The following is a 14,011-nucleotide window of genomic DNA, read 5'->3' on the forward strand; positions in this document are numbered from 1 at the left end:
GACAAGTGCACCTTCATGCAATGTATGGACCAAATAACCCACAACTGGATGTTCCTCCTTGTTGCTTCCAACACGCCTATCTATGTCAATTACAGGGATTTGGAATGGTACTTTAGGATGGAGGACATTTTGGATGGTTAACTCTGTTGAACTCTTTTTGCTTAAATTTTGGAGGTTGGTTTTGCTAGACTAACTTACCCTCTATTTTGAGCTTCCCAGTGGTGCTTAGTCTCTCTACTCCTGGCGCTAAGTATATATAGTGGCTAGTTTTGCTGGTTATTTATGTCTTGGGTGTCTTATTTTATCTTATCATTAGGCTCTATAATTGCTTGTAGTCTTAGCTATTATTCTCATGTCCGTTTTTATATTTTACCTCATAGCTCTATAAATGTTATTAATACATGTTCTTATGAATATAATTTAGCTTTGTTTCTCATCTCAAAATTGTTTTTTCTCAAGGAAGATTCTGACTTTTGGGCTTTCATGTTGATCGATGGTTTGGAGCCTTTCCTCTCTTGCTTTCACTTTTGAACCTTTGCCCCTTCAATTATTTCACAGGACAACGTACTATTTTTTGTATATTTAGTAGTACTATTTATGCATATTAAGACTCTGTGAAATTTGTTATAACATCAACAACCTTAATAATTATCAAATCTTCACCCTAAAGCTACAAAATGAAAAGGTTTAAGAACTAATCATAGTATCATAGCATAAACTCAATTGAAGGAAATGATTAATTAGTAATTTTGACACACATAAGCTCCATCATTTGGTTAATAACACTATGCTTCTATTTTAAATTTTATTTTAGGATCCTTTTTTTCCTCTCTGTAGTTGCGATAGTAGATTATTTTTTTATTTTAATTCCAAGATTAATCTTTTGGAGTTATCTTTATGTTGCACTCACACACAATCACACCCCTATAAACTTTGAAACTAAGAATGGTTTATCTTTTATCCTAGCATTTTTCTCTCATTATCCTTGATTGTTACAGTTTCAAGACTTAGCATCAATTGTTTGAGATATTGAAATCTTTTAAGTAATTTTATTTTTTTGTTTTAGAGAAAGATAAGTATATTGGCTTTAAACCTACTACCAATTTCAATGAACTTCAAGGTTTTGACAGAAAACAAAAGGAGGATGGGCTAGACAACGACGTGATAATCTTAAATTGTCATCTCTAAAGCTACAAGCTGTAACTTATCATTTCTGTATCTATCTTAATTCATGCAAATTGGGACGTGCCCCCTTTAAAATGTAATTATGTATAAGACAAATGTCCCAGGCAAGATTGGAGGTTTTATTCTCTGTTCTTTCCTACCAATGCATGTATATATATATAATCAATGGCTTTAGCCTTTTACCAATCCGAAAAAAAATAGTAATAAGATAAGGCAAGAGCCTACAATACAACACATCAATAAATTGTGAGCATTGGGAAGGTCTTGGGTTCAAATCTACTTGAGATTAACACATAATAATAATTAATGTAACAATAATAACAAAATGAATAATAAATAATCTAAACTTTGGTTGATTACATATCCAGAAGCAATAGTAATAAGATAACTATATATGATTTAATGAAATTAATTAATACACAATAGATTTTTTTAGCTATTTTAATAGATTTAAGTTTATTTTCTTCTTTTTCTATTTTTATAATGAAAAATAAAATTTGAACTTTAACAGTTTTAATATAGTTTATTTTCTTAATTATAATTTTAAGAAATATTGTTTAAATCATTTTAATTTAATTTAATTAAGAATTATTTAATGAACTTGAAGTTTGTCATAGTTTTTAATTTGTTAATATTTATTAATTTTATATTTAGGTATATCTTTATTAATCTTTCAATTATAAAACTAATGATATATCAACAAGTTACACGATAAGTTAAGGATTTATGTATGGTTAGTATCACACTTAAGGTTAGATTTTGAGAGGAGCTAGAATCAAGTTAAGGTATAAAATGTACTTTAATGTTTGCAATAAGGAGTATAGCTAGAATTAATATTTACATCATAGTTAGGTTTAAAGTTGTCTTCAGAGTTATTATGTTGTTTAAGATGAGCACTGTGTAAAAATAAGTAGACTAATTTATTCCTTTATTACTAGTATATTTATTAACAAAAAAATTAAATTAATTTTGATACGTACATACAATATTGAAATATATAGATTATGATCCATATCTATTTTAAGATCAATATTATAATGTATTTGTAGAAACTATTAAACTTGTACTATTACAAAATTTTATTTAAATCATATTTGTTAGTTTGACATATTGTATGAAACCATTTTAAAATATGAACATTAATATAGTTATACACTTGCATGATTATTTAATAGGACAAAAAAATTGAGAACATACTTAGGACACTATACTATAATAGAATCAAATGCGCATATGATTAAAATCAAAATATCTCTAGTTAGCATTAAAATATGAAGTGTTTATATCCATTTGGAAAAAGAAACAAAACAAATTAAAAATATTTGTAATGTAAAAAGTGACCAAAATAAAATATATAACCAATACTTCACTAAAATTAAATAATTTTTAAACTAAGAGAAAAACATCTTTCACCTTATTAAAAAAAATCATGAACACTTTTAAAACATGGAATTTTTAGAAACTTAATTTAGAATCAAAGAATGAGGTTTAAATGTTAATGAAAATAAATAAATTTAAATCATAATAGAAGCAATAAAAAGAATTACCATACATCATCTGAAAGAGTGGATTGATAAAGTATACAAAACAACAAGTTTTTATTCAATTAAATGTCATTTTTGTTTAACAAGAGCTCTTGATGAGCTAGAGTCCCTGCCTTTATGGACGCTTAAATGTACAAGTTGTTGTTGTGCATAAGGTGCACAACCCTAGACATGTTTTCCATGCTTTTAGTGAATGTTATTGATGATGGATTATAGAGTGTGATCTAGAATGTTGACGTTGATGCAAAAAATAGCACAATTGAATGCATAAATATACAAAGATCATCTACCTATTATGGAAATTTATTCTCTGATTATCAATTTGAGTTTATAATTGGAAGTCATTGTTTGTTGTATCATTATTTTTCCTTTCTATATTAAGTAAACATAGACATTCCACTCGAAACACCAAAACTAAAATCAACAAAGGAAAAAAAAAATTTTAAATAAAACATTTAAATTTTAAATCAAAAGTAAAAAGTAATTTAAGAGCTTTTCTTTCATACATGTTAGCTTCATTGGAAGGATTTTGTTCTAGCATCATAAATTAGAAGCTACAAATTAACTTTAAAATAAAAGTAAAGAAAAAACTCTTGAAATAACCAAATCAATCTATTTTAGCACTCTCATGTGCATCAAAGTAACACCTACTCATAAAATAATCTAAGCAATCTATTTCAACAACTTCTTGTATTTTCCCATATGTAATGACACTTTGATGCAACATGCCTATATATGTCCTACCACATGTTCTCCACAAGAGATTTGTCTTTAAATGACCACCCCTTACTGTCTAGGTTCCCTTTTTAGGAACTTATTTTCAATATTTTAAATAACCTTTAGGCCACATCATTATAATCATTAATTTGCCTAAAGCACTCCCTAAGGACTTCTCACTTCAACTACAATTATTACTAGGATTTTGTTAAGCTGTGTAGAAGTCGTCAAGCTTGACTAACTTGCTATTAGTTGTTCAAGCTTTTGCCTCATTCTTATATGTAATTATTGATACAAATAAGCTTGTCATAAGAGGGATTAGATTAGTGAACACCTTAATGTGGAATAAGAGGGATTAGATTAGTGAACACCTTAATGTGGAACACGGACTCAGTGGGGACAAGTTTTTAATTCTTAACTAGTCCACTACTAATAGATAACTGCAAAGTATGTGATATGTATTGAAAATAATCTATAATAATATTTGAATTTGTCAAATTAAAATTTCTATTAACAATTTAAGATATTTTTTATCCAACTTATACAATCAAATTTTTTTTAAAGTTTTTAAGAATTGCTTCTTATAAATATATAAGCACCTTAAATTTTATTTGATTAGTCATTTATTATTATACATTTAGATCTAAAGATCACATCATTATATTTACTAATTTACTATATAAAATAATATAATGTTAAATAAAATTATTATGATTTTTTGAGATAAATCCTAAAAGATATGTAAATATATAGTACAATATAATATATAATCATTTTTAATAAAATAAATTATATTTTCATTACTTTAAAATTATTTTATTATAGATATATTACTATTTTGAGGAGTTTTTTCTTATAGGTTTGTAGGTTAGGCCATTCAACTTCATGATAGATCAAGGGTTTATTGACTCTTGTATGCTTTTCTCACAAGAAATGTAAAGAAAGAATAAAAAAAATTCAACAATATAATCCACAAAACATATTAAATTATTTTGAGAAGACATTTTGTACAATTATGTATTATTCTAAAAAATAAAATAGGCCTCAAATTTAAATTAAAAAATATATTATATTTTAAACAAATTCCATAAACCATAATTTTTTAATAAAAGTTTATAATAAGATACAAATATTACTTATGATAAATTTATTTGGATTGTATTTAACAATTAAAAGAATGACTTTATTTTCCCTGTAAGATCCATATTATAACAATAATAACAATAGATATTTTTAAAATAACTAATATCAGATTTTTTTTTTAAATCATATTTTATACTTATTCTTATTTATACTTAATCTTATTAATCAGAAAGAAAAGTGTCCTCTTTAGAATAGCTTGAAGTAAAAATAATAGTTTAGATTGTTAATTGAAAAAATAAAATGGATTGCATATTATCATCCATTAAATTAAATAATGTGTAATTGTTAACATTTATGTTATATATTTATAAATACAATTACAGTATTTTTTCAAAATTAAATTTAAATTTTAAAATTTAACAAATAATATTTTTTATTTAAAGCCCACTTTGAATAACATGTATATTTTTAAAATATAGTAATAATCTAAAACATTATATATTCATGCAAAGTAGAAGAGCTTGTGCTTTGCCTAATGGTTTTATATTCCCAAAGTTTTTAAAATAGAGGTGTACAAAACTCTTATATTTTTATGGGGAAAATGATTTACACAAATATAAATTAGGTGCCTTTAGGGAACTAAGGAAAAGGAACAACAATCTACATTTCTATGCTAGTTGTGTTTGAAAACACAGTGTAGCAAAGGTGAAAATAGCATAACTGAGACCTGACATAAAAGATTTGAACACACATTATTTTCTTTGAGAGACCACATTGCTTTAAAGTTGTTTGTTTTAATCAATCAGAACATGTCATTTCCTATTCCATTTGTTTGTAATATTTTAAAAACTTCACTAGTGAATCCATATTTTGAAAACTTAGCAATCTAGCATTCCATGAAATGTTGCTCTCACAGGCAATTATGTCATTTCCAGTTGCATTAGAAATAGTTGCTGCTCAGGCTGCTCTGAGGTAGAGTTTTCTGTTGTTAGTCAAATACATTTGTCAAGGGGTGAGGAAAAATAGTATAAGCTAGAGAGGATGGGGTATTCCTTCCTTTGAAAATGATAAAGGATTCTAAATGTAAGCAAAAAAAAAAAGAAAAATATACAGGGAATGACAATGAAAACTATCTCAGGGGATTACCATAAAATGAGCCAATGACTGAGTAAGCATGAAACAATGGACAATTTTCACCCTATTCTCTCAAACTCCTCTACAATGTATCAGTTAGGGACTTGCTTGTTTCTCACCTCTCCAAAAATCCTTGCTTTGATCCATCCAACTTTTACAATTGATTTTTGTTGGAACTTCTCTGACACATTAAATTCATGTTTATCTCCTACCAATTAATGTGGCTTTATCTCATTTGTGTGTCTTTTCACAATTTCTTTCAATTTTGTATTATGAAAAAAAAACTAAAAACCCTAGAAAATTTGATACAACCAATTGACAACTAAGAATTTCTATTTAATAATTATTTTTTAAATATAGATTTTCCAAACTTTAAAATATGACATCGAATTATATAGAAAAGTAAATTGAAGAAGGTCCACTAAAAACATTAGTTCCCTGCATTTATTTTTTAAATATAGATTTTCCAAACTTTAAAATATGACATTGGAATAGAGAGAAAAATAAATTGAAGAGGGTCCACTAAAAACATTAGTTCCCTACCTTGCAAGGACTAATAATTCGTAAATATTTGATGTTGCTATCACTTTCATTATCTTCTCTTGCTCATCTCAAATAAATGTAGAAGATAAAACCTGAATAAACCTTAAGTCCCAGTCCCAAAACAAACACGTTTAAATCTCCTGAAAAAATGATAGAAATTTGTTCAGCACCATCATTGGCCATTTTCAACTACAATTCATTGACACCTATGGCATTTAGGAGTAATTTCCACTGGAAAAGGCAACAACTCGATCATTCTTTTAATATTGACCTATAGGAATAAGAAATATAACCGCTACTATTTTGCAAGGATAAGAAACTTTACAAAGCAGGCAATCACATTACTATTGTTATTTCAAACAATTTATGAATCAAATTGGAATGATCAATGGGGAAATGTTATGTTTTGATTAGTATTAGTGAGTCACTATTTCTGATATCGAGGTAATGGGAGGTGACTATTGACAATTTTGTCACTATTTATCCCATCACAGATAACTAATCAGAGACATCTCCCATGGGATAAGTTATGTAGTTTTCAGGCACTCAATGATGCAATTTTTTTAGTTTTGGCTAAAAATGAGTTGTACAATTTCACGCATCTTCGGGTGCATGAAAATGCAATGCAGTTTCAATCCCGCTTAGGCTCACCAAGCAGTTTTGCAAAATAAGTGAGAAATTTCCCTATCGCTATAGGCTATAGCGATCCTAGTTTTTGCTACACACAGAAGGCAGAAAATGGATATAGTGATGGGCGATGTCAAGGCTTATTGTTATAAGGTATATTGATCTACAACAACAGTCAAGTTTAATGGTTTTCACACCTTTGCAACTAATTACCATTGAACTTGACTATTGTTGTAGATCAATATACCCTATAGCAATAAGCCTTGACATCACCCATCGCTATATCCACTTTCTACCTTCTATGTGTAGCAATAACTAGGATTGCTACAGCTTATAGTGATAGGGAAATCTCTCGCTCATTTTGCAAAACTACCTGGTGAGCCTGAGCGGGACTGAAACTACATTACATTTTCATGCATCTGAAGATGCACGAAACTGTACAACTCATTTTCAGCCAAAACTATAGAAATTGCATCATTGAGTTCCTGGAAACTACATAACTTATCCCATGAGAGATGTCTCTGATCAATTATCAATACCATTCCATTGATAAGCTTAAGGAGCTTCAAGTTGCAAAGTTGCAAAGTCAAATAACTACAAATAAAATCAAATGCTTTTGCATCATCGCTCATGGTTAAAGGAAACCTAGTGTTAAGGTGGCGATGGAAAAATGTTTTGATTACACTCTCATGAGGTTAAGGTGTGGGTTAAAATCTTAAGTCCTGATGGTGTGAATGGTGATCATGCAATTAAAGTTCAGGACAGTCATAGTGTCATGTGGAGTAAAGCTTAACCCATGGTTAGGGCTACAAAAGCCTATTATCATGACTTTGCAGGGTTAAAAGATGGGTTAAGGGTTAAGGTTGTGATGGAGGGATCAATAATTAAAGATACCTTCACATTTTCGTAGGTCAACATGGTCAATACAGGAATATTGTTGCGAGGTTGTGATAACATGAAGCGATCAATCCATTGGTTATCACAATGTTGTAGGTCAATAGGCATTTAAAATCTTCAAAGTTGTGAAGTTGCTATAATATGAGAATAGTCTGGTTGATGATCATCACAACATCACATGGTTAAGTCATGGACGAAGATTTCCAGTTGCAAAGTTGCAAATAAGGTAATGTTGAAGTGATTTCAGGCTAGGCACAACATCACAAGGATTCATCTGTGGTTAAGGTTTTCAATTGTGAGGTTGTGAAGAGAGATGATAGTCATCAAAATAATAATCGTGACGTCACATGTTCTAGATAGTCTTCATAGCTGGTGGTTGTGAAAGGGTGACAAAGGAAAAATGGATGGTTTTGCATCATTACACATTTAAAGGGTTGTTAAGTCTAGACCATGGCAAGGGTGTGAGAAGGCCAATTTTATGAGGTTTGCAAGGTCGCAAGAGTTAGTGGGCCAAGGTGATTTCAAGCTGTGAAGCAACCATCAAGCATGAAATGAGGATGTCATTGTTTTGCATGGCCAAACAATTAATAAGGAAAATAAGTTGTGAAGCCACAAACAAAGGCAAGCACATATCAACCTAATAGAAAGAAAGTTGGGCAAGGTGGCATAATGCTTAAGAATTATAGGGCCACATGGCGAGTTGACTAATGATTTATGTTGAATGATGACACAAATGACCTAGCATGTTCGCGAACACATAATTAAGTAGCTCTTTAATGGTGAACAGGTCCTTGATCACTTACAACTACTATTTTGAGTGTTCTCCATGCCTAATGAATGCAAATTTTATCCTCCTGCCGCCTGGTCATCCACCCACTTAGCTAAAGTAATTATGGCCATTGTTTTTGCCTCTACAAGACCAAATTTGTACATAAGATCAATTTTTTTGTACAAGGACATGCATCTAATTAGATCTTTCTCTTATAACTAGTTATTGCTCTTCTACAACTTGAACTCAGTGGTTGTAGTTTGAACTCAACATAACATTAGAATTATGCTTGAACTCTATAAAAGGCAGTTGTAAATATATTTTAGGAGTTCTTCTCTATTTTGTTATGTCTACTTGTAGTAGCCTTGTGCTCTGTAACTATAGTCCTTGCCTTCCATTAATGAAATAGCTATCTTCTTTACCTCTTCTTGTCATTCATTATTTGTGCATATGTCTTGCCTTGTTTTGAATGTTTCTTTCCTAGTTTCTAAAGGTTGTATGTTGTGTTCAAACTATTGATAATTGTTGTACTAAGAATATGTCTTTCCTTCCAACATTTATCAGTTTTAAACCTACATGTGGCACTTTGAGAGTAGAATAGAGTCAGGATCTATGTATTTGGGCTTTCAATTGATGTGTTGTGCATCCCTAAGCAAAATTGTAACCATTTCAATTAGGTGCATTAACCCCTCTAAATTAGATTAGGTAGTTTGATTTCATGCATCTCCTTCTCCCTTCTATTTAGGTGCATCTTGATTGTAAGGAAGTTACCTTCTTTGGAGACTCAATCTCATAGTTCAAGTCCCATAGCTTGGATATTGTTTTCATGTTAGACAAGGTCACTTGAGGGCCACACCTAAAGCAAGGGTGCAGACTTTTGTGTCAATAGTGATAAAGTAAGATTGATTCATTACAACAATTGATGAGGTTGTTAGAGTTGGATGACATGGCAGGTGTGTATGAGTTGGGTGTTGGATGTCATAGGTTTTCATTTCACCAAAACCACTCTAGAAAACTGGGTTAGCGTGAGACACATATTAGGCATGAGACAATAAATAGTTGTATGTTGGATCCTTTACTCCATAAGAGATGCCTATCGGCTTAAAATTTTGGATGCAACTAAAAAAATTAAGTAGTTAAGTATGTGGAAGGTCGATTTACAAGAGTGCTCAATACATTAAAAAAGTTCATCATAGAAAAATTTCACACTATTACATATGAACTAATTGTATAGGTTAGAAAAGGTCTTATTCCATGAAAATGTTCAATCTATTTAGGGATCATGGTGAGAAAGATTCCCTAGAAGCAATTGTTAAAGGGAAAGATAGGTTGTTAGTGGCACAATTAAGGATGTGTTTGCATCATTTTAGATGCTACATAGGTAGACAAAAAATGCCTAGAGAAGTGTGGGAAGAGAGGACTTACATGTTATGCAAGACGGGTGCAATTAAGATTGAATGGCATTTTCCATACAATGCATAGTGTATCAAGACATTCGAGTTTAGTATGATAATCATCTTGAAGGTTGACAACACACACAAGGGACATATTTGTTTCATCTCATATGCTACACAACTAGATGGAAATGACCTACAAAAATGGGGAAAGAGAGGACTTACATGTTGTGCAAGACAGGTGTGATTAATATTGAATGACACTTTCCCATACAATGCAAAACACATAAAGGTTCAATATGAAATTATCTTGAAGAGTGATAACATGCATAGTTTATTTGAGGAGGATAAGATCAATTAAGCTGCTAGTTTGATTGTCAAGATCCATAGTAAGAGGTTGAACAAGGAAAAAAATGGAGTTCACTTAAAGTTGTAATTTTGCGGTGCCATAGACTAATCAGTCTCATGGACATCACTAAAATCCTTCATTAAATCAATTGTGTGCTCTGCGAGAAACTAAATTTGATGGTTGTATGGCCATATTTATGTATTTATGTCGTGAACTTACTTGAGTCAAAATTTTAGGCACATCATTCACATTTTATAGAATTTGCCTTGTATTTTTTTATTTTTAGATTTTTAATTAAAATAGGAAACAAATTTCGTAATTTTAACGAATTTTTAATTAAAATTTGAACCGCTCACATAAATATTTTGAGAATAATTATATAATTATATTTATGGTTATACTTGTGAAGAATACATTTCTTATTTATGTAATGTGTGAGAGGAGGCATAGAAATTCCCCTAGAAATGATAGGCGGAAAAACTTATAAAATTCAAAATCACCCCTTTTTTACTAGGTGGGTTGATGTGAGATAATGGCATAACAAAAATAATATTAACTAGTACTTGCATCAAAGGAAGATGCAATGGTTAGATTGATAGTAATATATTGAAGGTACAAATAGGAGCAATGATACAAAATTATAAAATCAAGATTATGACCATAATGAGGTCTACAAATAAAACCATATTCTACATCACATCCTAACCCTAATAGAAAGACACTATTTTTATATAGGGAGCTAAGTAACATATATCATAGTTTTTTAAGATGATGTAGCTCTTGATGGCCACAAATGTAATGAAATCTTGTGGGGAGCCAAAGATGTGGGTTCTAGGTTGTCGAAGGTTGTAGACTTTCACATTTTGGTATCAGTTCCAAAATTTCACATTTTGATATTTGATGTAAATCATACATTATTATTAATAAATTAAGTTATTTACCTACCCAAAACATAATATTATTTATAATAAAAACTAATTATTTATCAGTTTCCTACAAAATGTTACCCCTTTTATTTAATTCATTAGATGTCTACTTTTGCTTCCTAATTCATATAATAAATATTATTGTAGTGCCTGCCCCTAGTTTACATTTTCGAGCTACATTTATGATATCATTGCCAAACTCTTTTAGGCCAATTTATGTTTTATGATTAGTATTATTATTTTAGAGATTATCAGATGATGTTTACACTCAGTTTATTATATGATGAGATTACTTGGTACTCTATATTTCATGCATGCATGATGATTATTCAATGGTTTCAGTTATCGATGATGATTAGTTAGATGGTTTATTATTCCATGTGCTTCTTATGGATACTTACCCCATACTGCATGTGTATGGTGTGCGTGTTGTTTTATTTATGTATGGTGTTTCTGATATGGTTAAGGAAGGGAGTCGTAGTCACCTGCTAGTTGGGATCTACACGATGCACCACGTCCTGCCATTGTCTGTTTAGCTTAGAATATTGTGTTTGTACATGTGTGGATTTTATGCAGGTTGCAGGTACCGGGTATCGACTTCCCTAAATTGTCAGGATGAGCGTACCCTATCGCACTGTCTCAATGGTAAGAGAGGGGAGATAAACTCTTAAGTCCAAATCCTAAACCCTTTGGCCAATTGTCCTAATTGATAATTAGGACAAGTATCTGAGTTAAGTACCCTCCGAATGCATCAAATGATGTAATTTCATGATTATAACCCTTTTTGTTTGATTTGGTATGTAATTTTCTATGTTGGGTTTTCATATGTTGCTTTATGAGTCCTTGGTGTATTTTCTATTAATTAAGTCTAATTAAAAAGATTAATTAATGATTTAATTTAATAGAGAATTATTATGATATCTTTATATTTAATTAATTGAGAAATTAATTAAATAAAAGAATTAAATTTGGAGATTAAAGTTCAAGGATAAATTTAGAACAGGATAATATTTATTTAATTTAATAATAATATATTTGGAGCTCATTTTTAAATAAATGCTAAATATTATTGTTATTTAAATTAATTAAATATGTTATCAATTAAGTTCTTAAATAAATTAAAAGTTGAAAGATATTAAATTATTAAGAATTCTAGATCGCATGATCTAAACATGAGTTTAAATATGAGAATTAAATTAAAAGATTAAATTATAGAAATTAATAATGTTATTTTAATTTCTTAAAAGTGCACATAAGATTAAAGTAATAAATTAATTTAAAATAGAAGTCAAGTGGAATATTAAATAAAGTTATTTAATAATTCAACTTAATGTGCATGAAAGTTGAATGCAAAAGAATAAGAAAAGATAATAAAGGTTAATTTTTAGTTAACTGAGTTGTGCAAAGAGTCTTCTCGAGTAAACGCACAATTAGTGCCCTGAATTGAGGAGAAATTGCTTATCACAACTTTGGGGGTTCATTTTTGGAGATATACGAAGTTGGACGGGAATTTTTGGGGAGACAACTTTTGGAAGCGAATTTCAGAAGGCTAATACCAAAGGAAGATTTTCGGAAGAAGGTTATTGAGAGGAGCGAATTCTCTTACAGTTCCTCGAGATTGCATAATAGCATCAGGATCAGGTAGGGTCTTGTGTTTTTTATTATCGATTATATACGCAATTATCCTTTCTTGTCTTCTTCGTGTCTGGGGTTTGTAAATCTGGAATTCTCTGTGATGAATGTTAAAACATTACGATATTGGAATTTATCAGATGCTTGTCAATAAACTTCTGTATACATAAGATTTAAATGGGAAGGGTTGAATCTAATACCGAAATTCTAAATTAGAAATTCGAATGGTTGACTATAGTTTCTATATCAATTTAAAGAAGGGAACCAATTTTTCAATGCTTTTATTTATATATATATATATATTTATAAATTTATATATATATATATTCTTAATTAATTTGTTTATTAATAAAAATCTTATTAATAACGAAATGGTATTCTTTTGTTTTAAAAAAATATATAATATATAAAACAAAAAAAAAAACAAAAAATATATATATATATATATATATATATATATATATATATATATATATATATATATATATATATATTCATATGTTATTAGTGGGGGGGAGGGAATTATCCCGTGCCCACCCCCACAGTCGGCGGAGCCGACAGGCAGGTACTGCGATGGCAGGTACAGAGTACTGTGACGGCAGGTACAGAGTACCTGCCGCCGCAGGCCCTGCGGCAGGCCGTAGGGTCTTATCCAGCCGACAGGCTTTAAAACGTTTTTTTTTAAATTCATTTTTTTTTTTAATTTATAAATTTTATTACTTTTTAAAATTTTCAATTTATAAATTTTTAATATATTTTAATTAATGAATATTTTTAATCTTGATTAATATTGATTAGTTAAATAATAATACATTTAACATAGTTTGTGAATATTAATTTATTAATAATGTTGGTTAAATATTAATAAATTAACAATTAATGGATAGATTAAAATAAGTAATTGGAACAAATGATTATTGATTAATTTAATTAAAATTAGTTTAATTAAAATTAATTAATAATGAATGTTAATTGATTAAATGGTAGATTTGAAATATTGACTTAATGGAAGTTTATTATAGAAATGGGTTAATCGTAAGGGGTAGCTATGAAAACTTAGTTACTTGAAATTTGACATTAAACTGAAACATAAACCTTACCTTAACTCAAATAATATACTTTCAAATCCAATCTTTGAGACTTTGATGTTGTCTTTGTGCTTTGAATGTTTTGGGGTTGGTTTAGCGTTGACCAGTTTAGGTTGTTACCAG

Source organism: Cupressus sempervirens, chromosome 8 (assembly GCF_028749045.1).
Source record: "Cupressus sempervirens isolate cs-2001-9-10 chromosome 8, ASM2874904v1, whole genome shotgun sequence".
Lineage (NCBI taxonomy): Eukaryota > Viridiplantae > Streptophyta > Pinopsida > Cupressales > Cupressaceae > Cupressus > Cupressus sempervirens.